Source organism: Athene noctua, chromosome 2 (genome assembly GCF_965140245.1).
Source record: "Athene noctua chromosome 2, bAthNoc1.hap1.1, whole genome shotgun sequence".
Classification (NCBI taxonomy): domain Eukaryota; kingdom Metazoa; phylum Chordata; class Aves; order Strigiformes; family Strigidae; genus Athene; species Athene noctua.
In genome coordinates this window covers 114,178,456-114,205,461 of record NC_134038.1, presented here as the reverse complement: position 1 = coordinate 114,205,461, position 27,006 = coordinate 114,178,456, and the positions used below count along the sequence as shown (strand labels likewise).

Here is a 27,006-nt window from a genome sequence, read left to right as displayed (position 1 = left end):
TGTATCTCCTGCAAAAGGCTCTGAGGAATTGGCCTTGATGAAAGCAGAAGTAGTAAACACCAAGACCAAGATCTTAATCAGGCTAAGTGAGGGTTCAAACTTAAGCAGATATTCCATAAGAGCTTTAATAAATGATAAAGAAGGAAAAACCCAAAACTGGAAGAAGCCACATGGATCTCATTCACAGAATGAGCAGCACGTGGGTGCTGGATGGCTCCTCTCATTGAAGTATTCCTACCTCTTTCCATTAAAAATGCCCACAGATTACAAAAAAAGAGCCAAGTGGGCTGACACTGCTAAATGGGTAAGATCCCTGTCTGCCCCACAGCACTGAAAGATGGGTTTTCAACCTTTTCACTTACACACAACAGGCTGGCTGCTATCACAAGGGCTCATGATGGCATTTTCAGTGGGCTTGATCCAGAAGAAATAGGTAAAATTATTTAGACTGGGTTACACAGCAGCTAAAGATGGTCAGAATAAGTGATCAGGGTAGTTCTGCTAGATAAGAGCTTAGAGGTTTGATACTACTTTGTATCTGTGGCCTAAAGTGAAAAATACTTTATTGAAATTCTTCCCAAAAACTATGTCAAGACAGATATCCCAAAAAACATTAAACAGACCAAAATAAAAACAGAAAGAACTGCAACTTTCAAAAGCACATGCATTGCCCTAAATCTCTCTTTTACATAAGTACATAGTACATTATGTACTACTTCTATCAGCAAATGAAGTAATGTAAAAATGACTAAGAAACACCAGTGTTAATATGCAAATTCCAAGTTATTTTCAAAGCCATTTTTTCCATTTCTAGAAAAATAAAACAAAAAACTGCCAAACTCTCTTTTTGTGAAGTGAGTCTGAAATGATTATGATTCCACTTACAAGTACTATTCAAAAACATTTTTCTTGAAAGCATTTTAAAAATGAAAACTGTTTAAAACTATTTTCCATGTACTTATAATATCTGTGTCAAATGGGGTACCTCTGGGCTGTGGATGAAGCATCTCTAAGCAGACTTAAGTATTTTTGGAAGAACACTGGGACAGTTCTTGTAAATATTAGACTGCATTGGTTATGCGATATGGTCTAATATAGGATTATTTTGAACTCCCGTGGAAACCCATTAGAGGTTAATATTGATTATTAATATCAGTTTTAAGAGTGAGCTTGCAGCTTTGATGTTCATCTTTCTGCAGAACAATTCTCCACAACAGGATGTGGCTTGGGTTCTTTTTTTCACTTACCAGTTACTGTACAGTAACACACAGCAAGTTCTTCCTACTGTAATATAAGCAGGATACTGAGAGACTTAGTGGCAAATGATAAAATGTGCCTTTGTATGTAGAAGAGGAAGATTTCTGCATCAGCAGATGACTGCCAAGTCCTACTGACATATATACACACCACCACACAGACTCCACCTCCTTTGTTGATAAACATGTAAAATCCATGTCTAATAACCTTGTAAAAAAAATAGTTTTAACTACTATCCAAACAGGTATTATTTCTTCTACCAGTGAATTATATCCATTCCTGCTGCACCATATATCATATGTTTAACAGCGCACCCTACTCAGCAACTTAATCCATGGTGTACCAGATTCTTCAGGGGTGTCTTCTACAAAGCATTCTTGAACTATACCTCACCCCATGTTTCTTTTCTCCTCCCTCCTAGAATCTCTCTCCTTTGTCTCCATCACCCCTTTGCTGTCTTTTTTTACACTTGCACTTCACAGATTGCACTTTCTCTTCTATTTCATAAACTCTGAAAATGCACCTTTTCTATGAATGCTGTTATTGAATGTGCCACTTTGATTATTTTTTTTGTACTGTATTATGACATACTATATTTATTCATGCACAAATACTTAATGTAATTTGGAGCAGGGATTTTTATTACTTTTTTTATCCTGGGCTGTTATTTTGTAAACTGCCAAGTACATATACATTACTATGTAAATAAACAACAATAACAAAATCCAGATGAAACTTTACAGAAATGTAGATAGTCAGAATGTAATTACCTAAACTGGAACTTGGCCAGGACAAGAGGGCAAGCATCCTTACTTGTGGAAAGTGCCAAAGGATCATACAAATGGCGTGGATGAGTCAAAATCATAACTACATACATATATACTTCAAATGAATTTCCCAAACACGGTACACTATCATCTATCACTTTTAAATTATCTAGCATACCTGTCAAGGGTGCTAGAGCCTCATTAGCAAACACCTTCTCAGGGCTACCTCCCCTTGCAGCTTACTGTAGCCTGAGACGCAGGAAGTGAAGGTCCCCATTTAAATTCAAGACAAAGCAGCACATTCTGCCTGAGATGTGGGGTTCCTGAGACAACAGCTAACCTGCAGCTCTCCACCGAGTTTGGCAGTTCAGTTAATTTCATTAATTCAGTGGAACTCAGAGGAAATGCTCAAAAACAGGTCTGTAATTTCAAACTGTCAGAAGGTCTTTTGTTTCTTAAGTTTAGTAACGCAGACATGAAAAGGTTTGATACCCACTGTAATACTGTACTTCATTTATTTGATAATCATCTGGCCGCCACATCCACCAGAATGGACTGAACTCAATGGACACGGGTTAACTCTCCCATGCAGGAGGGCTTCCTCCTGCTTCACCTGTGGCCAAACACCCCTTCCCATGATGACTCCTAAACTGTAATTCAGCCACCCAAAATCTTTTTCAAGAGGCATCTTCAGCTCCTGAAAAAACCCTGCAAGTATGTTGCATTAACACTCACTTTTTGTTTTTATTATCACTCAATTCTCATTTTTCTTTGCCATGCAGCTGGGTTTCAGCACCATTTTTTTTAACCTCACTGAGTTGCCTTCCATGACCAGAGTCCCTATTTACTGGGGAAGAAATATACAGTGTGGACACAGCACATTTGTGTGAGTTTGCAGCCTATACAATGATCCTCCGAAAGAAAGAAAGAAAGCAGAAGTATCAGATCCCTATTTAACCTGCCTTGCTCAGCAATGGGATGGCATTCATAAAACCTTTAGTCAAATTCCTCCTCTACACACAGACTCCTCATGTATATACATCATGGTGTGTTACTTAAAGAAAGGAATCACATCCCAGAGTGCCTAGATGAAAGTATAACAAAAAGTTGTACCAAGATTGTCATAGACTAATATAATAAAGCATAAGAGCTATTATAGTCTGAGAGTGAAACCACTGAATAATTTGCTTATTAAGAAAAGTTATTGAGATGAACAACTGACCCCTTCCTCTGTTTAGAGTCTTCTCTGCTGAAGGTATAGTAACACTGAGAGACACTTTACATGATCATAACTGCTCATTTGATGAAGCTTTCAGTGTACATCAGGAAAGCACAAGGAAATAAGCCAAGGGATCCAGACACAGACGCACGGAATTAGCATCTCTGGATTCTTAGCTTTCACTTAATAAGGAGGAAATACAGTTCCCATCTTCATATGAAACATGACTTTCTTGTTCCACCTGCATTCAAGACAGACTAAAACGATACCTCAGAAGAGCATGAACTTTCCTTTTCATCTCTGCAGGGAAATAACTGCAAAGTACAAGGGTGACCCTTTAAAAACCACTGCTGCTAAATGCATCACTGCCAAAGAATCTACCATCTCTTTTTATACAAGATACTTGCCCATTACATACCAAGAAGAGGTTTATTACATTGTGAGTAGCTCCCTCTCAGAAAATACAGGACACTTAAGAGCATCATGACAATCTCCTCCGCTTTTCAATGCCGCACATTAGCTGTTGCTACATTTATTTCTCTTTTTATATATCTAGATCACTGAGCTTCTACTGTTGCAGCACTTACAGTCTAGGAAATCAGTTTCCTACTGCTGCTGAATACCTAAAATAAAGACTTCCCACTTTTTTGCATGATTATACTTAAAATTAAAGAATAAGACATTTTTAGAATATTTTTAATTTAAGAAAGTTATTTGGGGTTATAATTTTAAAATGTGGCTTTCACTTTCATGCTCATAAACTACGTCTGTTATGAAAATATTTAATAGCAAGCTGCTGTCTAAATAGATGACTTAATGTTGCAAAATTCTGTATTTAAAAGCAAAAGAACTGCCAAAGATCAAAATCAGATTTGTTTTCCCTTTGTTTGCTACGATGTGTATTTTTTTATATTCTGTACAAAAGAAAAGTGTTGAACGATAAAACCACAAATTCACACTGTGTTTTCCTCTATATTGTTTGTTAACTGTGATGTTTATAGCTTGTTTTTTTTTTTTCCCAAAAGTGACATTTAGAAGCCAATAACCAAAGTATATTACTGAAGTCTTTAACAGCGTCCGATAGGTAGATGACCTAGCTGCAGTGTGATTAAAAATAATCTAACTGCTAGATCAATGAATGCAGCATGAATTAAAATGGCTGCAAGCTTCTCCAAGCATAAGATTAGAGATCCAAAACAAGGTTTCTCCTACTTTTTATTTTACATTTCAAAGAAAATGTAACCATTTATTAAAAAAAAAAAAAAAATCCAAGTTTTCCTGACAGAAATAATACTGAATTAATACATGGTGACTAAATCATATATATTTTATTGTCAAAGATCTGACTACATTTTGCCATTCTCATGCTGAATAACCTCATTCAAGGAAAAAGCAGTCTCTGCTCAAGAAACATAATGGTGCTAGGATCTGGTCCAAAGTGAACTGTTATCTCACGCGTGAAGATAATGAATGTTAATTTAAAATAATGTTCTTTCAACTCCAGGTTTTTTTCATATAATCAATCAGGCCTGAAAATGTGTGCATGCGCTCTCACTCTCACACACTCTCTCTCTCTGTCACTCATCCATAACCACTTCATTATATATTCTCATTCCCAGATATAGAGGAGAAAATCTTCTGTGGGTGTAAACTAACAGTGCTCCACGGAAGTCAACACTGCTGCAACAAATTTTGTTAGCAAAGACACTGGTCCTCTCACCCATACACTGTGACATGTGTACCTCAACTTTCACTTAATGCACATTTCACATCAAAGTCTCCCTTTCTTCCTCCCATACGTACATTTCCCAGCTCTTATTTGCACTCAGCAGACAAATGCTATGGCCTTTCATTAACTCGCCCCTCAAGGTCTCTTATCTCCATCAAATACTGTGCGGACAGGCAGGTATACATGGCTCTTTTCTGCAACCAAGGAAGGAGCTCTCACTAAATGCTAGATGAGAAAGAGCACTGCAGTGGGAGGCTGCAAGGCATTTGGAGAGGCAGGACAGGCTTGACCTAAAAAGGAGCAGTTTTAACATTATTAGCTAAAATGTTTGGTTATTACAGTAAAGAGAATTTAAAACATTCCAAAATGGAATAAATAAAAAATCTATATGTGTAAATGCAGAAACCATGACCTAAATGATTATTGTTTGGGAAGTAGTAAGGCAAAAGTATTCTATAGCTTTCTATATCAGAAAATTGGCTGATTTGTGGCACCTTTTTAGGAGACATTTGAGACTGGCAATGGCTGGGGACAAGACTCTGGATATACGACATGCTACTTCAATCAAGAAAGGCAGTTTGCATGTCAGAAGAGGCAAGTGGAAATTTGGGTATCATTCCTTCCCACTGGCCCAGGAAACACCGTAACTGCTTATGCACTAACTTGGCAGAGCAAACCATGTTCTGCTTCTATGCTCCTTGGCACACCTGTGCTCAAAGCATCTGCACCACCAGTTAGCTTTAGCTGATACTTATCAATATTTTCTGTGCCACTACGAGGGACAAAAATCATTCCATTTTATTGGAAGCTACATGTCTTCTGAAATGTTACTAATGTATAAACCTTACTTGTAAATAGATTATTTTCATAAAACTTTTTGAAACTATTGAGAAAAAGAATGTCAGCATGGATTAGAAAACCTAATAAAACTAGCACCGGGAGATACTTCACTGATAATCCATATTTCCTAAAAGGTGTAAGTTAAATAACAAGAGGAGATCTCATGTTTGCAATCAGAGAGAAGTTAGGAGCATGCTTCCAATTGGGAGGTTTTATAAAAAAGCCTTTTGGGAGCCATCATAGTGAGAAGTGAACAGGAAAAGGAAGAATCTCTTTCTTACAACAAATATTTCCTGTAAGTCTATTTACTTCAGGTCAGTGTAAGAAGAAGAAGAAGACAAAGCTACAAAACTGAAAGACACAATTACAGATTGAGAGTGTCCATGTTTCTTGCTTTCCAACACTGTCAAGTCTGAAATGCTTCCAGGTATGCATCAGCACGCTCCTTCAAAAAGGTATGTCAGTGAAATAAAACAATCTCTTTTTTTTTTTTTTTTAAACAAGCAAACAAATAAACAACATTTTAATATGGCAGCTTTTAAACAACCTGACATCACATTCTAGTCAGACTGATAAGAGGTCAGATGCTGTGAGTTACCAACGAGCAAAGTGTACACTCACTCTTCCTCACATTTTACCGAGACAAGTTTTCAGAAAGCTTATTTTGATTGGAAAAAAAAATAAATCTTTTTTTATTGAGAAAATGTTAGTGTCAATGCCAAGTTATTCAGCGTGCTGTATTATCTTCAAATGTCAGCTTGCACATGATGACTGACACTGAAACATCCAGCTTCCTGAGAAAAGGTTTATTCAGTCAGTTCTTAGGAACATCCTAAAGTCTCAACTACAGTTATATGAAGCTACAAATGGTGCCAGTCTGGTTCCTGTGAAAACAACTAATAATGATTCCTTGCTTTTATTAATATAGAAAGGAAAAAAGTTTTCTGAGATTTCTGAACTGCGTAACAAAGAAAGAATAGAAGCACATGGTGAGGCGAATGTTACTCTTTCTAAACTTTGTTGCATGGAACAAAAAGGATTGCTTACATTTTGCAGGTAAATGCTACTGAAGAGGATGAGTCAAGGTAATTTTCGGAATTCATGGGTTTGTTATTTATGTTCTGTGATTAACTAAAACAAAATAACGTGATTATTAAACCTGCCATCACATAAATGATTTATATAATTTTGAAACTATGTTAAAATCCTCACGTTTCCTGACCCGTTTCCTAGCTTTCATAACATAAAAATAAACATTTCTTCTCATAAAGGTATCAGCTTTTCCAGGAAGAATCTTTGTATTTTTTCTTCTACCAGTTTCCTTTATTTATAATTAAGGCTTTCTATAACATACAGGATCTAAGATATACAGAAAATGTTAAAAAGTCACTAATAGAAAAATGTTATCCATGTTTCCTCTGCTCTTTTCATAGATACTATAAATTCCTTCAAAGACTAATGTACATGTAGGAAAAGTGCCTTAACTTCAATGGGAACAATCATGCATGTAAAATTTAGCATATTATTTTAGCAAAATAAAAACAATCATACTGTTGATATTCAACAGGTATGAAAAATGTCTATATAACACTGCATACTCCAGTAGAAGAATCAAAAACATAACATTACAGAAAATTATTTAGGCAAAACAAATTGTAACTGTCTTCCTCCTTGAATATTGGAGTTGTACATAAAGTTCTAATTTTAAAAAATATCTTATGAAAATAAACTTGATTCATCTGTATGCTTCAAGGCCTATGCATTTTTATGCATGTGAGAAATGAGTGCTTCTATGATCAAGGTCTCCATTATTACAATGAATTTACTGCAGTGAACATCATCAATTTTCATCAGTGAACAATCAGTGGCCTGTGATTACATTTTATGAAATAGCAATTCTTTTGTTTTGATTTTGTACAATTTTGAACCTGAATCTTAAGTAACTGGTTGGGGAGAGGGGATTATGCATAAATACTGGGTTTAAGCTTGTCTCTGAAGTTAGTGACAGCTCAGAAGATAAGGATCACAAAATTAACACCCGACCAAAAGGAAAACTGGAAAACAAAACCCCCACCATTCTAAGGTAAAATTTCCACTTTTATTTTGTGTGTGTGAACACACACATTGCTATGTTATGCAAGTCACAGACTATCTCCTCTTCAGAAATTTTCATTTATTGGCAATGACACCAAGAAAATAGTAATAAGGCACAAGCAGCCAGTGGAGACTTGGCTGTTACTTGGCTTCTGACTTGAGGAGAAGCATCTGTAATTGTAAACAGGTATCTGTAGTGTGACATCCTCTCTTACTGAATGCATGAATGTGTGAGACTTAATAGAAAATTATGATAGCACGCTAAGAAAGATAAAGCTCTCTTCTCTCTCAGATCTTGTCGAAGATATTTTCAGCAATAAACATATCTTACATCCTTTTAATTTATTTTTCACTGTACGTTATTTCTAGCTACTTTGGGATTCTGCTAATCATGTTCTCTCAACTCCATTTTGTTTCACTTCATCGCTTTTCCAAAAGGTTCCAATAAAACCTAACGTTGAAAGATAAGAATCACTCTGCTAAAATTAGTGAACTAAGTACCATATCCCATGAGTCACTGCATGCGACTCCCATCCACCTATCTTTAAAAGACCAGATAATAATGCCATGCTGTAAGTGTGCGAGATCAAAGTACAAATACTCACTTCCCAAAATGCTGCTTTTGAGTACTACACCTACTAGCAGACTCCTACAGTCTGTAACCAAAACATCAGTTGTCAGCTGCATTAAAATAATGTATCTGAATATAAAGGAAGTTGGTTTCATGTTTATTTTTAACATACTAACAAAGGAAAAGAAAATGAAGCATAGGAGAAATGAGAGGTAAACAGTAATACGTTTAACTCTTCTTTTTTTTAAAATACTAGATCTCAAATCAACAGTATCCTATTATGGACAAAAATGAATTAACACAGTGAGACCAGTTCTTTGCATGCTAAAAATGCTATTTCCACAGAAAGGGTGAATGGGATGTTACTGGTATTTTTGTAGGTAAGCTTGAGTTCATTTTTTTAACCAGTAAGTGGGTCTTAGCACTTTAGATTTCACTCTCTCTGGTGCTACAATTATTTGTTAAAAATTAGGTTTGTATCATACTGTAATTGAGAGCTGTATGAGGAGTCATAATCATTAATTCACAACGTTTTATTTTGCAATTATTTAGTCTTGGAACTTAACACTGAGTATAGTGTAAAGGTATACGCAAAGATATTCTGACTGTTGGTACACCAGTAACAATACTTGACTTATACTTTTTAATATTTTTGCAATTTTGAAATTAGAAACATTACAGTCCTGCCATTTTAACCAGTAACATATTTAAAACTCAAATTACATGTCTCTATACTTTCAGAGCAGAAACTTCTGCACTTTAGTGAAGCAGAAAATGAGAGATTGGAAGAAAATCAAAACCAGTCTTTTTGTACACAAAACTCTCAGTAACTACACTTTGGATTAATCCACATTGTACAGCTACAGGATCAGGCTCTGATGGGTTATGACCAAAGCTGTCTGACCTAAAATTAGACGCCATGAGCTTTAACTTGGGTTCACGGACATGTCACAGTGTATCACCACTGTGCCTGCTGTCGCCTGCCCACAAAAGACCCTGTTTGTCTCAGGGAGAAAAAACAGAAGACAGACATAAAAAATATGAATGAAATCTTACTAGAATGTAAGGAAAAAGTCAGCCCCTAGCACAGCTTATGATTCAAGTTAGTTCACCCTTTAATAACTTGTGTATTTAAAGAAATTGATTGCAACCATCTTACATAAAAAAGCATTTCAAGCCAGCTGTGTGCGTTAGCATGACTTCACACACTCAGTAAAACAATATATTTGGAACAGTATTTACTCCTTTTGAAACAAAAATAATGCTAAAAATCCATTATGCAGTTATTTGTCTAGTTTTACCCCTTAAAAAAATTTCTTCATATAATTCAGTGTTCACAGCTTACTTAAAAATTAATAAATAATAAGAGTTCAGGCTTGCTCAATTAACTTCATGGCAGATATTGGTTTAAACAGATGATAAAACTATATTTAAAGACTAGAATCAAAAATATGGAAAAAAATTGTCTCGACCCAGCCCTGGTGTTGCAGGGACATGCATGCAGAGAGGCCTCTGAAATCAGAGAGCTCCATGTGCCACAGGAGTTCAGGCTAGAGGCCACAGTGTTTATTATACTGTACACAGCCACTATGGTGTCTAATAGTCTAATTCCATTACCTCCACTACACTGAGGAACGAAAGTTTTCCTGGAGAAATGTTGTTTTCCACCACTTAAAGACAAATCTGAGCTTTATTTCAAGAAAAAGTTTTCCATGTTTGTTTTGCATTTTTTATAGATGACAAGACAATCTTTCACCATTACTGAATTTGCATCTTTATAGTGCACTGAAAATCAATGAAAACTTTTTTTAGAAGTGTAAGAGTTAACTTATTAAGAAATTCCTGCAAAATGGAATCATTACTTCAACTTATAAACTACCTATTTTGCAGGCTATATTCTCCCAACTGGCAGATTAAACCCTAGAACAATAACCCAATTATGAGCTAAATTTACATTCAGCTGATCAAAAATCATCTAGAACCTGACAAGAACAATCTTTGTTCACAACATTTAGCACAAGCAACACTGACAGACTAAAATGTATGAGCTATATAAAAGATGACATATGTTGTACTGCCCAGCTACCAAGGGCACCATGCTCCAAGTACTACACAAGCACTACAGGAGTGTTCACAACATCCCAAGACTAAAAAACCACAACAAAACCAACACAAAAAACGCCTGGAGATAAAGAACATGATCTCACATTAGCTCCTAAACAATCAGTGCAAGGATGGCTAGAGAAACTCTTATTACATGGAAGGAAAACCATCCCAATTAATAAAACCAGTCAGAATTTGACAAAAATGTATATATTTACTGGACAGACATGGGAAAAAAAATTGCTCCAACAATTCTGACCTAACTCTTGCAAAAAAAAACCCTTTACCTCATTCAGAAAAGTAAACTCTTGTATGCATCAAGCCACTAATTTTAAACAACTCCACATTTTATGAACCTAGTTCATCACTGGTATGAGCCACATAAACGTTGCATAGATTTAATTTTGTTTATAGTTTGACAGCATTTGTAACAACCTACACTACAGAGATAAAAGACTTATTTTATTGACACTTATGCCACTCTGAAGCTAGCTGAAAAGCCATTTAAGAAGAAAATCAGAAGTTTACTGAAGCAAACTCCATCATCATCCTGTCCATCTAAGTGCTGGGTTTGTGTAGATGGTGGGGGTTTTTGGTAGCAGGGGAGGGGGCTACAGTGGTGGCCCCTGTGAGAAGCTTCTTGAAGCTCCCCCAGCTCCAAGTTGGACCCACCTCTGGCCAAGGCTGAGCCAATTCGTGATGGTGGCTGTGCCTCTGTGATAACATATTTAAGAAGGGGAATCTGAGAGCGGGTAGGGAGTTGTGAGGAGGACTTACGAGAAGGATGCCTGTGCAAACACCGAGGTCAGAGGAAGGAAGGAGAAGGAAGAGGGGGAGGTGCACCGGAGCAGGGAGCCCCCCTGTATCCCATGGTGAGAGGGCAGGGCACCCCCCTGCCACCCATGGAGGTCACCAGAAGAGCAGAGATCTGCCTGTGGCCCATGGAAGACCCCACGCAGGAGCATGTGACTGCGCCCAAAGAAGGCTGGGACTCTGTGGGAAGAAGAAGCCACCGCTGTTGTAGTTTGGCACTGGGAGTATTGCAACATGCTGGGGTGATTCATGCCGGAGCAGCCTGGAAATGGCTGCGACCTGTGGGAAGAACTCACAACAGAGAAAGTTTGTGGGCAACTGTCTCGCATGAGAGGGCAACCACGTGGAGCAGAGGAAGAATGCAGAGGAGTGCTCCACCCTGAGGAGGAAAGAGCAGCGGACTGACCAAAATCCCCCAATTCCCTCCAATTCCCTGTCCCCCTACGTTGCTGCGGAGGGAAGGAGATAGAAATATGGGAACAAAACTGAGACTCGGAAGAAGGCGGGGGGGGGGGGGGGAATAAAGGTGTTTTTTATATGTACTAACGCTTCTCACTGTCCCACTCTACCTGTTAAGTGTTGGTTTTGTTAGTGTTTGAATTAAAGTGATGCTCTTCTTCTTTCCCTAAGGAGTCTGTCTTTTGCCCCTGATTGTAATGGGTGAGGCACCACTCCCTGTCCTTATCTCGATTCTAGTTCACTGGGGTGAAAGGAGTGAGTGAACAGCTGCCTGGAGCTCAGTTGCTCTTGGGCTCAAACCACAACTTCTACGCTGGACAGATTCACTGCCTAAGTCCTGTCACACTTCCAGAGCTAAGTGCTCTGAAAGACTGCAGAAGGCAGTAACTATGAAAATTAGTTACAGGTATGTTCAAAATCTGTGAGCTTTAGTTGACTGAAGTTGGGTACTCAATTCCAAAATAAGTCCCCAAATTCCAAAATTTCCCCCGATTCTCAATTTCTGTGAAATGAGACAATTTTCTAACAAACTAGACAATGAAGACATTTATGGAGAGGTTTAGATGCCTAGAATTAAGAAAACATTTTCAAATTTTGTCTTTTATGTATCTCTTTTTGAAGTATTTGATCCTAATTCAGAGATTAGCACAGTTCAGTGGTCCACAAGCTGTGGTTCACTGGTAGAAATGCACAACAATCCAGATGTAGCCTAAGTCACTTCAAGGTGAGTTTCAGGACAAATCAATTGTCCATCCACATTGTTTTCTTCTCCAGGAGCACCACATCATTAACAGCACCCAGTCAAAAGGTGGAAATGCCGAGCACACTTCACAGCCTTTCACCATCTCATTTGCTCTTGAGATGATATTAGGCTGAAAAGATGATCCAGACTCTTCCCCTGCAGAAGCCTCAAGTCCTTCCTAAACAGTGCCTTTTACTCTCTGCTACACGCGCAGGAAGGACCCCCAGGCAACCTGAACACTAGCTGCATACAGACCGCCTACTACCATAGCATGGACACACAGCACCAGATTACAGTAAATGATCTAGTAGTCACATATTGCATGCACAACAATTACAGTAATGAAATTCTTGTTACTTTTGTAGTGTTTAATTTTTCATGAAAAGAAGTATTGCTCTGTCTTACAATACATAAGGACTAAGACAAACTACTAAGAATTTTAGTTCATGGTGAAGAAACTCCATCTTTTTACATTTATATTGTCAAATAATAGTTGTAAATGCTTGCTTAGGATAAAAAACCCAAACCAAACATCAGTTTAACTGGTATGGAGGGCACTTCCCTGTTAAATTAGTGCTACAAAGCTCTAAACTGTGGAAAAGCATATTCTAGCACACCACCAATGTCTTAATAATACCCCCACGCAACATCCATACGCTCAAAATTCCCCTTGCATAGCTGACTTCATTACTAGGTAACTTCCATCACACTATCCCGCTCATGAGATGGAATGCAAGAGTCATTTTTCTCACTCAGTTCTTTGGTATTGAACTTGATACCAAATATCAGTTGCAGATGCCTCTTCTTGACAGCAGAGACCACCACCATCCATAGCACAATCAACAAGGGGTCATCAACACAGTAACTTTTTTTCGTTAAAACCAAACTCATCATCAGGAAGATAAAGTGCTCTCTACTGTACTAGCAAGCCCATGAACCACTCCCTTCCCCATACAAATATCTGGTCAAAGCAGAGAGGGTTTGTTTAGGCATGGAAAAGCTGACATTAAATATAAATCCATGCTGGGAATTATTTTGTGCGTACTTTCACTTTTATACAAAACAGCAGTCAGCAAATGGTCTACTTCCCTAGACTTTCTGTAGCGTGGTCAGAATGGCTGATAACAAAATAAAAAAAGAATTTTAAAATGTGGAGAGATGCCAAGTCCTTCACGCTGAAGGATGAGGGACTAGAAAAACCCAAGGGACTGCAACCGGAACCACAAACTGGCATTTCTACTCCCATTCTTCACCCTTCCCAACACCTGTCTCAGTGATCACCTCTAAAGAATTAAACAATTTCCTACAAAGAATGGCAACAGAAGTGGAAAAAAAAAAAATAAAAAAAATCAGCATTAGTATCTAAGACAGGAAAGCATTTTCTACTTCTGGTCCTTTCCACTGCAGTAAGATCTTCTTAAAACTACACCAAATAGTATTACTCCTACAATACAGAGACTATGGCTGATGTTTCCAGGGTGTTGAAATGCCAAACTGTACAATTCTAAAACCAACCAACACCAAATTAGTTTGTCACCCCTCTTCCTCCTCTCAGGCCACCCCAGCTTTAGCCTTTGTAAAGTTCTGTTGACCATGTTCGCAGGAGACAAAAAACAAATTCCCAAGGTCTGCTGTTTTCAGCATAAGCCCCCAAAGCCACACAAAGTTTCCCAAGCCCTTAACACCAGCATTTTACAGGGGGGCTGTTCTCCGAAACGCATGGAAGATCTGGAAATCACACCGAAGCTCCCCATCATTCTTACCGAAGGAAATCCCACACCTACACTTGCATCCTTTCCCCGTAAAAGAAAGGGAGAGGACACAGATAGGCCTCTGGACAGCCCCTGAGGTAGGGGAGGAAAGATAACACCCCACAAAGTGACCCGAGGGGAGTTACTTGGAGACACGGTTTCAGGGACACACGCACACACACAACCCCCCCGCCCAAACCACCAAAAGCAAGCCCCTCAGCAGTTCATATTCTCCCGAAATCCGACCGCCGAGTCCGGCGGGACTCCGGGAGGGCCCTTTCTGGCCGAGAGGAGAGAGTGAGCTGCTCCCGGAGGGCGCGGGAGGGCCCCGGCCCGCTGGCAGCCCGGCTCCCCGCACGCCCCTCGCCCGCAGCGAGCGGAGCCGGAGGAGGAGAGCGGAGAAATCGGCCCATTCTTCCCCCCCGCGCCCTACCCCGGGGCAGATGGGGAAGGCGAGGAGGCCCCCGGGGCCGTGCCGGGGGACGAGGCGCTCCGCCCGCAGGGCGATCCGGGAAACCTGGGGCCGCCGTCCCTCGCCTGCCCTCCCCGCAGAGCCGGGCGGTAAGGCCGTCCCCGCCGCGGGGGTGGCGCAGCCGCCCGGGCGGAGGAGGGCTGGGGCTCTAAGTTCACCCCTTTCCCCGTCCCCTCCTCTTGCCCCCCCGCGGGGAAGGGGAGCCGAGGCCCCTCTCCCGCCGCGGCCGGCCTGCGGGGACCCGCCGTCTCTCTCCCGTGGAGACTCGGCGCTGTCGAGCAGCTGCCATTACTCGGGCCAAGACCCGTCCTCTACGCAGACAGCCCCCACCCCAGCGAGGAAACGGGGAGGCGGCGGAGGGGGGCTGTGAGAGAAAGGAAGGGGTTGGGGGGGGGAGCGGGCAGCAAAGCGGTGGCCCAGCGTGTGGGGAAAGAGCGGGGCTGGGGGGTGGCGGGGCTGAGGCCGGGCTGCGCCACACCCCGCTCGGCCTCGCCTCTCACGCGAGTCCCCGGCTCCCCCGGTGCCTGCAGGCCCGCGCGGAGCGCTGAAGGCAGCGGTTCTCTTGTGCGCCCCTCTCCCCACCCCATCTCCTGCCGCCCCGACCCCGAGCTGGCTGCAACTCGGCACGGGGGCGCGGGGGGCCCGCCGCCGCCTCCCAGCCGAAATCCGACCGGGGAAGGTGTGGGGACAAAAATAATCGCCGTTAATAATCACACGCGCTCCGCCGCCGTCCCCTTGTCCTCCTCGATTTCTAAGCGGGCTGCCAGATAATCCTGCCCACTCCGAAAAATGAAATAATAATAAGAATAATAATAACAATAATAAAAATCCCGCCTTCCATCTCCCTCCCCCGGCAGCCCCACACATTTTATTAAGTATAATTGCTCCCCCCTCCCCATATGGCACCCCGCGGGGCAGGATTGCCCCCTCCCCTGGTGCCCAGCCCTTCCCCTGTCCCCTCTCCCCCATCTCCTTGGAACAGTGTGTACATGATTTTGTAGTTTTTTTAAGGCGCCATGTTTATAATCCTCCATCATATTAAAAAAAAATCCACCCAGCATGAGACACGGCGTCTCTCGCACCCCAAAGCCAGGGAGGCAGACACAGAAATATCCACAGGGCTGTAAATTCAACCCCCCCCACCCCCCCCTCCCGCACACACACCCCTCCTCCCCAGACTTAAAAGTCTCTCTCACCTTGTGCTGCTGGCGCTGCTTCTGCTGCTGCAGGGGGGGAGAAGTTAAGCCAGGGGAAACTTTTCAATCCCTTCCCCAGGCCGCTGCTGCCTCCTCCTTCCACATATTTTTCCCCTCAGAGTTTTATTGTGTCTGAATTTTCTCTCTCTCTCTCCTCTTCTGTCTGTCCACAGTTCAGGTTTCTGGGGTAAACAGGGTTTAGGATGGTGCTAGGGATATTTGGGAGAAGGAGAACTCTAGTGGTGTCTGCTGGAGTTGCTGTTTGTTTCTTTTATTATTTTTTTTAATAATGCATTTGAAACGGATCTTTAACTATTTATTATATATGTATTTTATCATACTCTTAAGTCTGAACCTTACCTTACTGCAGAGGAAAAATATGCCGCTTATCTGGCCCTGATACATGCAAATTCCTCCTATCATGAAGTCCAACTTGGAGAAATTCCGGATAACATTTTCCAAAGTGGATACTCACCTTGAGCAACAGAAACGAAAACATACAAATCAGTGGTCTGTCTCAGAGTTGGCTATATGTTGCGAGCTGTAGTTTGACACTTTCACTGCAGGACTGGGAGATATGTAGTAATATAAAACATATAACATTATAGGTGCATACATACATCTAAGTACCAAGAAAACATGTACATATTATGCTGGGTTTATATGGATACTGAGATAAATATTAATAATAAATGTCTAGGCAAATACATTCAAAAGTTTCTGAAATACATTGGGAATTATTTAATGGAAAAGTAACATTTCACAATTAATCTTGACTAGAAATAGACATATTTTATTAAAATACACTGTAAGCTTAGTTCTACAAACGTTTATGCATGCAAATAATTTAGTCATATGAGTAGTCATTAGTATTAATAAAATAGTTTTGGACTGCTGCTGATGAAGAAAATACATCCATTGTGCCTAGTTAGTCAAAGATTTAACAGAGTTTGCACACTGAACAGTGAAAGTTTCTTCAGTGTCTTTAGTAAATAAGATTTCTAGTAGTGTCTAACACCACATTTTGTTTTAGATCGCTGCATCAAGATTTTTAAGTCCTCTTTTAAAAAATAGAATGCAAATAACAGTTAGTTGCCCATCAGTGATAAAGCTTTACTTCTGTTATGTATTTAAATATGAAGGAACATTTTATGTTATCTAAAGTAAATAGATAGGAAAGAAAGTGCTGCTAATCTGCTTTCAAAGGGTGCTTGAGGGGTTGGGCAGATAGCAAACAGCGGTACTAATTTAAGTGCATTATATTGCTTGTATTGATAAAAAGCAACTGAAATTTACAGGCATTTCTTTAAGTAAGATGGGATTTACCATCAGTATAATTACAAAAAGGCTACCTTATGTTAAGCGTTTAGTTGTGATGTTTGACTCCGGTTTCATTAAAGCATGTAATTTTCAAAAGAAGTGTGATAGAAATAAATGCCAAGTTTCCATGGGATATTGCTGTCTTGGCTGTCTCAGGTTTCTTTGAAACCACCTCTGTACAAATTGAGCTATATTTATATAAGAAAAAAAAAATGTTTGAGTCGTTATTGTTTCTATTGTTTCTACCATGCAGTCAAGCTAACAGTTCTACTCAAGCTGGTGTGGTTAAGGCACACAGATTTTTGCATGCAGAAGCAGACAGAGGAGAAGCATATCTAATAGCGTACATAACCATCTTTAATTCTTCAGCCTGCACAGCCAGGTACCCCCTACAATTGGGTTGGGGGGGGATATTTGTCCTAACTCAAAAAAATCCCTCCAATTCCAGTCTCACGTTCTTTAGGGAAAAGATTTATTACTCTGCTGCAGTGCCTTCTCCTTACCTATGTAAATATTTATTTCAGGCAGAAGTTCAGCTATCTTCAATATAAAAAGGTTTTAGGCCTTTATCTCTTCAGGACCCATAAAGAGCTGTCAAATAGATATTCAGGCCACAGTTTCACCAATGCGGAAGCATATGCAGGGCTGAAGGCTTACTAAGCTTTGCCTACCTTACAGGTTTTTTACCTGGAGTCTGCTGCTTGCCAACAATTTGCTGTACTTAAAATATTTGTAAAGGCTAGTCTGGACCGTCTCCAAATATTTGTTTCAGGATACAAATATTTGATTTTGGAAAGAACGAGGTATCCTAAAGCAAACATGCAGGGAGTGTCTGCAACTGTAACCACTTTACCTTGTCTGAGCTGGTGGGCAGCAAATTAGATCAAGTGTAGAAAGACAAGCATATAGCTTAGATATGGGCGTTCGTGGGCCTTGTCTTGTAATGTTTTGATATCCTTGGGCCCCCTGGGTAACTGTTTGCATTATATAGCCTTCAGGGTGCACACTGAAGGGTAAAAATGATGCATTTTTCAGTCGTTTTAACTTGGTTTTATCTGTATTGGAAATACTTTTTAATGCTCATTAATACACAGGTTTGAAGCCCTGCTAGGCGGCCTTGGTTAGCCCCGATTCTTGCATTTATCTGCATTTAGTCTGCCAGCCAACGCGAGCCCTTTCGCGGAGCCCTCTTGGCCATGAACTTTCACGCAGAACACGAGCTGGGAGCGTTAAACAGTTAACGCCGCAGCCGGGAAGGCTGAGCCCGGCAGACAATGGGAAGGAAATCCCACCCTCCCCCGGCGCTGGGCAGCGGCGGGTTTCCTCATAGGCAGGGGGAAATGTTTGTTAAAACAAAAAGCGGGTTTAGGGCCGTCTCCCCCCCCCTCCCGGGGGCGAGGGCTGGGGGCGGTGCGAGGCCGGTCAGGCATTTCCTCCCTCACTCCCTGCCCGCTTTCCTCCCCGGCCTGGAAGGTCCCTGGGAAGGACGAGCGGGCGAGCTGGATTTGGGGAGCGGGGCGTGCTCGTTTCGGGCTGAAGTAGCTCGGTTGGGGAACGAGTTTGCTTCTCGAAAATGTCTGCAGAGCTGCAACCGGCGGCTCGGGGTGTAATGGTGAGGGGTCCAACCATCTGCTTGTTTACGTGGTTGTGGGGAAAGAAGACGCGCCACTAATGCGATGTTAGAAGGAAAACATGATAAAGTTACTTCCTTTCGAGTAGAAAGTACTTACCATAGGAATAAATCAGGCTGCATGTGTGCTATATGCTTTTGCCAGTATTGCTGTGATGGTGTGTAAACAGTAGGTTTGTGGGTCCTGGTTTGCTCCCCTTGGAAAGGGGCTGGGAGGGCAGGACGAGAAGCTGCGTAAACAGAAGATCAGTTTTGCCAGAATAAGCGGTATCCAGACTAAGAATGTAATCTATTGCTGTGAATTAAAGGGGCTATCGGGCAGGTTCATGGAAAAGAAGGCCCTTGATGGTTGGAGACACACGAGCCACGACTTGGGAAAATCCTGAGCTGAAGGCACCTGGAGGCTGGGACATAAATATCCTAGGTGCCAGGCTGGGACCATGTTTCCCAAGGCATGGGGAACTACTGTGTCCACAATGCTTTTTGTGTGAGAAGACTGACACTACATAGTAGCATGCGGGCAGGTAAATATGCCTCCATTTTCCTTTTACATTATATTCCTCCTCCTTTTCAAAAGATTGTTTTATGTTTAATTCTAATACTGGACAACACAGTCCCATGTGGATATGGCCTTTTATTCTTACCATGCTCCTTTGCCATTTGCCTGGTTCAGTGATAAAACCATCAAACATGCAGGTGAACAAGTACACAATTGCTGTCGGGTTCTAGGCACCAGGCTCAGGATCATGAAGACATCAGTTGGATGCTGCTCTTAGTAGAGCAGGGAGTGTGGTGTCCTCTCCATCATGGGACTTCTGCTAGGCTAATGAATGCACAGCCCAGCTGCCTTCTCCAACTCTTTCTACCATCTTCCTGGCTGAACCAGACCCACCCACTATGTGCTCAAGTCTTTATCTGGCTTTGTAAGACAGCTGTCTTGTGCTGTTGGTAGCAACCCACTTTACTGTGTGCTCTGCTCCCAGCAGCACTGAAACACGAATAATTTGAATGTGTTTCCTGAGAGGCAGGTCTGCTGTGTTGTGATCATAGAAGTATTAATGCAGAAAATTAGTGTAAATTTTTCATCAGAACAAAGTTTAGCAACATAGTTTTCTTTGCAGTAAAAATCTCAGCAATGCATTTAATTTAGGAAGCTGGGGGGAAGGGAACAAAGCCTTAATAACAGTCTCAGGAAATCCACTGAACTGAAAACAGTTGGAGGATGGGAGAGTCTTAGAGAGAAGATTATGCTCTTCCTTTTTTCCCCAGGCATTGAAAAGAAAGTATCAGGCTCAAGAGGGGGACACAGAGCAGAGAACCCCCAATAATGTGTGCTGCTCCAAGAAGCTGTCTAAAGAATGAGTGCATGTCACCCAGAGGTGCTGTCCTTGCAAGCATGATGAGGACTGAAGTAGACCCTGCAGCAGCCAGGATGCTTCCTCCCTTTTCAGCTTCCTTCATGCTACATCCCTGGCGATGCAGACTGGCCATCCAGTGCTGGATAGCCACAACGCTCAGAGGAGCTTGATGAGGAATTCTGTGACTTGATGGGGCTTGAGAAAGTAAGGGTATAAATAAAAAGGTGGGAGGAGAAGTACAGGCAGAATTTCTAAACATGTTCTGGGGTATTTGTTGAAGACAGTACATTGTGGGGAGGTGGATCTTTGTCTGACCCTCTGTGGCCAGTACCCACATGTGCAAGTACCTTGTGGGTATAATAATTGGTAATAACAAAACCAGAAAAGCTTGTCAAGTATAGACGCAGATTAAGATACAAAACACATTTTTATTTTCACTGTGTTCTCTCTTTACATTTTCATGCACAACTGGGACTAGAGGTTTATCCTAAAAAGTTTACCTGTGAGTAAACTGACATATGTTTATGACATATGACATGACATGTGTTTATGCCAGCATTATGCTTCATGAAAACTGTATGCCTGGTTCAGCACAGAGTCTGCCAAAGGAAACCTAGCTCCGTATTTTTTAACTAATTCAAAACAACAGAGTGAGTTTGTACCAGTTTCATGCTTTGTGTCATCTGGCTACTGTATTTTCAATGCAAGACAAGGTGCCATAACATGTAACATGAAAAAAGTTTTAATGCCAGCTTCCATGTGTACATTAAATTTATCTCACATGGGTTTGTCCAGTCTTGGTGTAATATATAAAATAATTTGTATCTGTGCAAAATAAATAAATAAAACTTGGAATTGCTTTTAGACTGAAATAGTAGCTATTGTTATTTTATGAGGATGCAGTGACTGGAGATACATCATTTGTCAGAAAAACAGCTGTGACTATGAGGAAATAAGTAGTACCTTTTGTTATTAAAATAATTACAAAACTAGAGTTTTTACGTAAGGAGACATTATGAATGTCGTAATTGCAAGGAAATATTAATTACATTGTGCATCATATTAAATTCCAGCATAGCCAATAATAAGAAAAAATATCCCATATTTAAAGTAAGTGGGATCCGTCATCACAAGACAGTGGAAATACATGGATAAGGGAGACATTACAGCATGCATTAGGAGCATGCAGAGACGTGCAAGTGCCTCTGCACTGAGTTAGTTCATGACAAGCGGGGCTTGGCCAAGTTTGGTCCAGCACTGCTTTTGAGCTAATTATTGCAGAAATACTCTGTCTCTACCCTGCACTTCAAAGCCTTCCATGTTCAAATCTGGCTTGTTAGCTCCAATGTAGTGCTGGACCCAGAGTGGTTCCATGCATTCACGTGGCACTTCTCTGGGATTAACATGACTTTCCAGTAAACAGACTTCTGTCATGTATAGAGCAGAGACATTCAAATGTTTCTGAAGGAGATGATATGTTATCACCAGGACTTAGTTGAAGCTAATAAGCCTTGTTGGACCTGAGCTGATCATATGCAGAGCTACCCAGCTGTGGCTCTGTACAGCTTTTTCCCAGGCTCCAGTTTCCAGGAACACAGTGTTTTGCATGGCATTAGTTCCAGTCTCACACAGCTTATTATGCCAGTTGCGATGCTATGCAAAAGAGGCAAAATTGTTTCTGGAACAGAGCTGCTCTTGAATCTAGCGCTTTGCTGGAGCTAGAGATCCCTACCAGACCGAAGCTGGCCTGGCATGAAGCCATCTTGACGTGCTTGCACTTTTGATGTATCCTGATGTCATCTGCAGCTTGAATAAACCTCCTAGAGATATCACTGATTGGCTGTACAGGATAGTCATAATTAATAGCAATATTTATGTCAGTTTTGAATCATTATGGTCAAGATGAAAGCTAATGTAGGAAAAAGACACGTCCACATCTGCCATTCTGTGGTTCTGACCCCTTATTTGAAAGCATGTTCTATTATCCAGAGTTAAAGATAATGTTGGATAAGATAAATTAGTTTTGATCCAATATCACCAAATTAATTTTTATTGCATTCTGTAAGCAATAACCTGCTCAAAAGCAATTGTAATATTCAAGTCTAATTGTCCTATCACTAATAGCCTTCTTACACTGACAGAACTGAGAGAGAATGCCATGACAAGTTAACCACAGTGGATCTTAGACACTGGGGCTGTTTGAAATGATGGGATTTGTAAAGAGTGCTGAGACAAATAGATTGTATGTTGTTTGATCCTACATGTCATGTAGGCTATGTATTATGTATAATTCACAAGTAATAGATATTATTTATATAATTGTCTATTTATCTTAGCTAATAGCTGCATTATGTTCAGCAGATGGCAATGCAATCACTTAAAAGATTTCTCATTAAAAAAAGAATTTATTAACACCCTATTAAGTTTAATAGGAATAATGTGGGTTTTGACACATCTCCTAAATTTACCAAGCATACTATTCAAAAGTCATGGCTAACTATTAGCAGGGTAACTAAAATACAGTTACCATTGAAATAATAGCTTTGAATATCCCAAACTGTTGAATTAAAAAAGTTCCACTGAATTTCCTTGGTCCTGAATACAAAAATAAAGAGAGTCAGATTTTGACATGCTGAACTGTATGCATGTGTCACTCAGGGCAATCTTGATGACACATTTTGTGTTCAATAACCTGCACTTACTAAATTTTTCACATTGAGAAATGAATCCACATATTTTATTCCTAATATTTGCATGTTTTATAGCCTCTTCTTAGCTTTGGACTAGTGCTAATTTTGTTCATTTGTTAACATAAAAGGAAAGATTTATCATCCCCATATTTCAGTTCTTATCTGTAGGTCATGCTACTTTTCATTTCAGTTATTTATGTGAACGTTTTTCCTTTTACGTGACAACTGGATTGCATTCACTTTGGAAATAATGTTGCCTTTGAATGGTTTAGCACAGCACCAGGGTGTTAGGACAGACATACAGACACGTTTTTCTTTCTTCCTTCCATAAGTGTCTAGAGATCTAGGGGATTCTCCTCAAGTGCCAATTTTCTTTTTTTTAGAAAAAAAGCACTGCATATAGTTAGGGTGTATGCACTTTCCTTCTCTAAAGATTGTGGCACAAAAGCAGTTCCACATATTTAAGTTTCCTTGGACCATCTGAGCCATTTAATATTTCCCTCAGCAAATATAGACCGATGAAGGCAATACTTGCCACCAGTCCTGCAAGCACTCTTTCCTGTTTGTAGTGTAAAAACTGTGGTTATAACTACTAAACTTCGTGTGAATAAAATGCACCTGTTTCCTTTATTTGAGCTCCAAAGCTTCTTTTTATATGCAAAATTGCAGAGCAGCAGAGCCTGGGCAAGAGCCTATGAAGCCCACTGAAGTCTCTGGAAAGACTCCCACTGACTTCAGCAACCCTGGGATCAGAACATAGGTAACTGTCTTTATTCTGGACCAAGCAGGATTTCCAAATCATTGGAACTCCAAATCACTTTTCTTCTGATTCTTTCCTGTCTTCATTTTGTGAAATGTGGTTGCACAGGACTTAAGACATTTTACACCTTAGGTCAACTCTTCAAAAAGATGCAGCAACACTAGTTTTGAACGAGTAGAAATATTCTGCATTGCATAACATCAAGCTAAGTATGAAGCGTTGGCACCATTTTAGAGTCTAAGTGATTTCTATGTGACTTTTTAAACAAAAGTAAAGCATAGTGTTAGTTCTGAAATCTATGGGAGAAGTAAGCAGAAAAATTGTGAAATGCCAAAATTAGAAATTTCAGTGGTGTTTGGAAAATGAATCAACAGTACTGATGTTATATAATCTTACTATTCTTATATTTAAAACTGTTTTTCTAATGCTATTCAGAAAAGTTGCAAAATGGTAGGTGCACACAAGGTAGAGAACACAGTTCTGCTGATAAAAACTCGGGAAGTTGCAAGAACTTTACAAAAAATTTCAAATGGGATCCTGTAATAAGCATTAATCAGGAAAGCATTTCAATAATTAATTATATTATTATTGGAAAAGTGAATCAATGACCAAATGGATTCTCAGTTTGAAAAGGGGGCAGAGGTCTCGCTGTCCTCTTATTTAATATGCTGCATTTTAGAATTTAAATTGTAGTGTTTGATAATATAAAAACAGGACAAGGCAGCTCACAGAAAAGCCTATGTTTGAATTATTTTCCTGGACTGATTTGTGTCTGTGAGAAAATTTTGCAGAGGTTTTAGTCAAAATTGTATCAGTTAGTTTCCTGAGAATTCCTTACAAATTTGTATTTGCTTCCTAGTACTGAACTGTGAGCATATCAATAGTGGACACCATACATATGAGCTATAAAAAAGATAATATGTATGTTCTTAAAATCAAAGGATTTAAGATTACTACAACAAGTGATCAAAAATATTAGGAGAGGCAAAAAACGCAAACCCCACTAAGAGCAAGACAAAACCATTTGTTTGCAAATGTCCAGGAGACTTAGGCTGAATCATCTCAAAATATTTTATATATTTGTAGGGATACATGAAGAGACAAATTACCCCTTTCTGTCAAGTTGGAAATACTGTCCAATGTGTATGAATATCATGTTCAAGCCAGGAATATGAGAGTAAAATCTTTCCTCCCCCAAGAATTTAGTGACTACAGAATGAACTCAGAATATCTTTGTGGTAGCAGTATGGCTGCTATGCACCTTTAAAGCATTTGAATTATGGGGTCAAGTGTCCTAAATTGGTATCCACATTTATATTTTACTGGTTAAAAAGGTGACCTAGATGACAGGTGACACTAGTGCTAGCAGTGAACTTCTCTTGCCTCTTCATTACCACCGTGAAAGTATTCAAGTCCCCCTGACAGTAAAAAAGATAAACCATAACACATTTATGCACACTCTTCTAAAATATGATGTTCACAGGGAAAGAAATTATGATCTACAAAACCCTTGCAGAACATTAATTGAATTATTAAATTGTACTATTTGCAAGTATTTTCATTGAGTCTCGTGGCATTCCCAGGCTCAGAGAACATGGGGAGGTATGAGCTATTTGTAGGCAATTAACTTGCCATGAAGTAATGGTGGCAGTTTGTCTGAATGTCTTCATGGAAATTAAGTGTGATAAGGAGTCATACTTTCAGAGGATTGGTCTCGATTATTTTTGTCTCAGTTACTAGATTTACATGACACAATACAGACTGACAAAATTCTGCTCTTGAGTTACATCTTAACGTCCCTGGGAATGCAAAAGTCAAACCTGAGCACATTATATATGACAGGAATGTAATTTTATTATCTTGATGGGAATACCTGATCAGATATGATACTGAAAAATATAAAAAATGCTTTGAAAATTGGGAAGCTCACAAGCTGTCGAAAGTGTTACAAAGAGATGCTTCCAACCTTTCTCCCAGGTGACCCCTTTTTTAAAAAAAATAAAAATCATTCTTCCTTCCAGAAACAAATAATGCAGACCAGACTTATAAGGCTGGAGAATGTATGACATGACTCAGTAGTTTAATAACTCTGAAAGGAGCTGGTGGTCATGCTGGATAATTAGTTGAACATGAACTTGTGTAGTTAATGAAAGGAGGATATTGTTGCAATAAGTAAGGTAAGTAGAATGGATTAGAGGAGGAATAAGGAGTTGAAGACCAAATTAAAACCAAAAAGCCTTTGCTGTATTTGAATCAGTAAGCCTACAGGAAAGTTGTTATGCTACTGACTTAAGGTTTGGACACTTCTGAGAAGCTAAATGAATTTGTCTTAGCTGAGGCCTCAAAAAGAGGTAAGTAAAGAATAAAAGGCCAGAATAAAATGCCCTCTGTAAAATTTTTTAATAGAAGTTTGTGTTAGTATTTTGATCATAAGCAACAACACTGTCTGATTAGTAAATAAAACGCGTCCCTGACTATCATCTAGCCCTGATACCAACATACACAACATGACTTACATTCAGGTGGCTAAATTCGGTTACCTTAAAATACGATGTTCTCATCTAAACAGCCTATTGGGAATAGTGTCTGGCTTGTACTGCTCTTATGTCTGGCTTGGCCTTTTTTCTTTTTAATTCCTTCAGAAACTGTGTTAACCATTTAACAAAATTGGTGACCACATGCCAGTGCCTGTGCTTGGACCTTAGCACTGCTTAGTTTATCAATATAGACATTGCTTGTTTACACTACCTGCATACTCTGATTTATATAAATAAATGTGAGTCCAGTTATTGTTAAAAAAAATTAATCTACAGACAACTCTGAAATCAAAACAGAATTATCATAACCATTGCCCTAGACTAATAATTTTGTTACTGCTAATGTGAGCAAACTGTTTGCAAAGCAACTACAAGCCTAGCAGGCAATGAAAGATGGTTTTGAATGTGCATTCATGGAAATACAGTTTACAATTACTAGAATGAAATACATCATGTCTAGTGCCTGTTTGTGTGTGAAGGACATTAATTTGATTGTTTGCTGTTTAGTTTTCATCATAACATATATCAAACAAAATATTGAACAACTTATGTTCTGTGTATTGAAGGCCCATGATTTTCAAGCATTTAAGAACTTCTACTTCTTAAACAGCTTATTTAACTGGTCAAGACGTGCTTGAGTTAGCAAGCACAATAATATTTGAATAATTTATTTAAATGTACACATCCAACCTGTCTTA

At 39.9% G+C, this 27,006-nt stretch overlaps 1 protein-coding gene across 5 annotated transcripts in view; it reads right to left on the bottom strand.

The window, feature by feature from the left end:
* Positions 1-16,211, bottom strand: part of ZMYND11 (zinc finger MYND-type containing 11) — a 108,933-nt gene extending 92,722 nt beyond the window's left edge. For 4 of the 5 annotated variants that reach the window (XM_074899939.1, XM_074899943.1, XM_074899941.1 and 1 more), the window contains exon 1: positions 16,014-16,211. The gene's annotated coding sequence lies outside the window, so the exon portion shown is untranslated. Of the gene's footprint in view, positions 1-14,778; positions 14,864-16,013 lie in introns of those variants that run through there. The other variant, XM_074899940.1, reaches the window with a different exon arrangement.
* Positions 16,212-27,006: the final 10,795 nt, after the last annotated feature.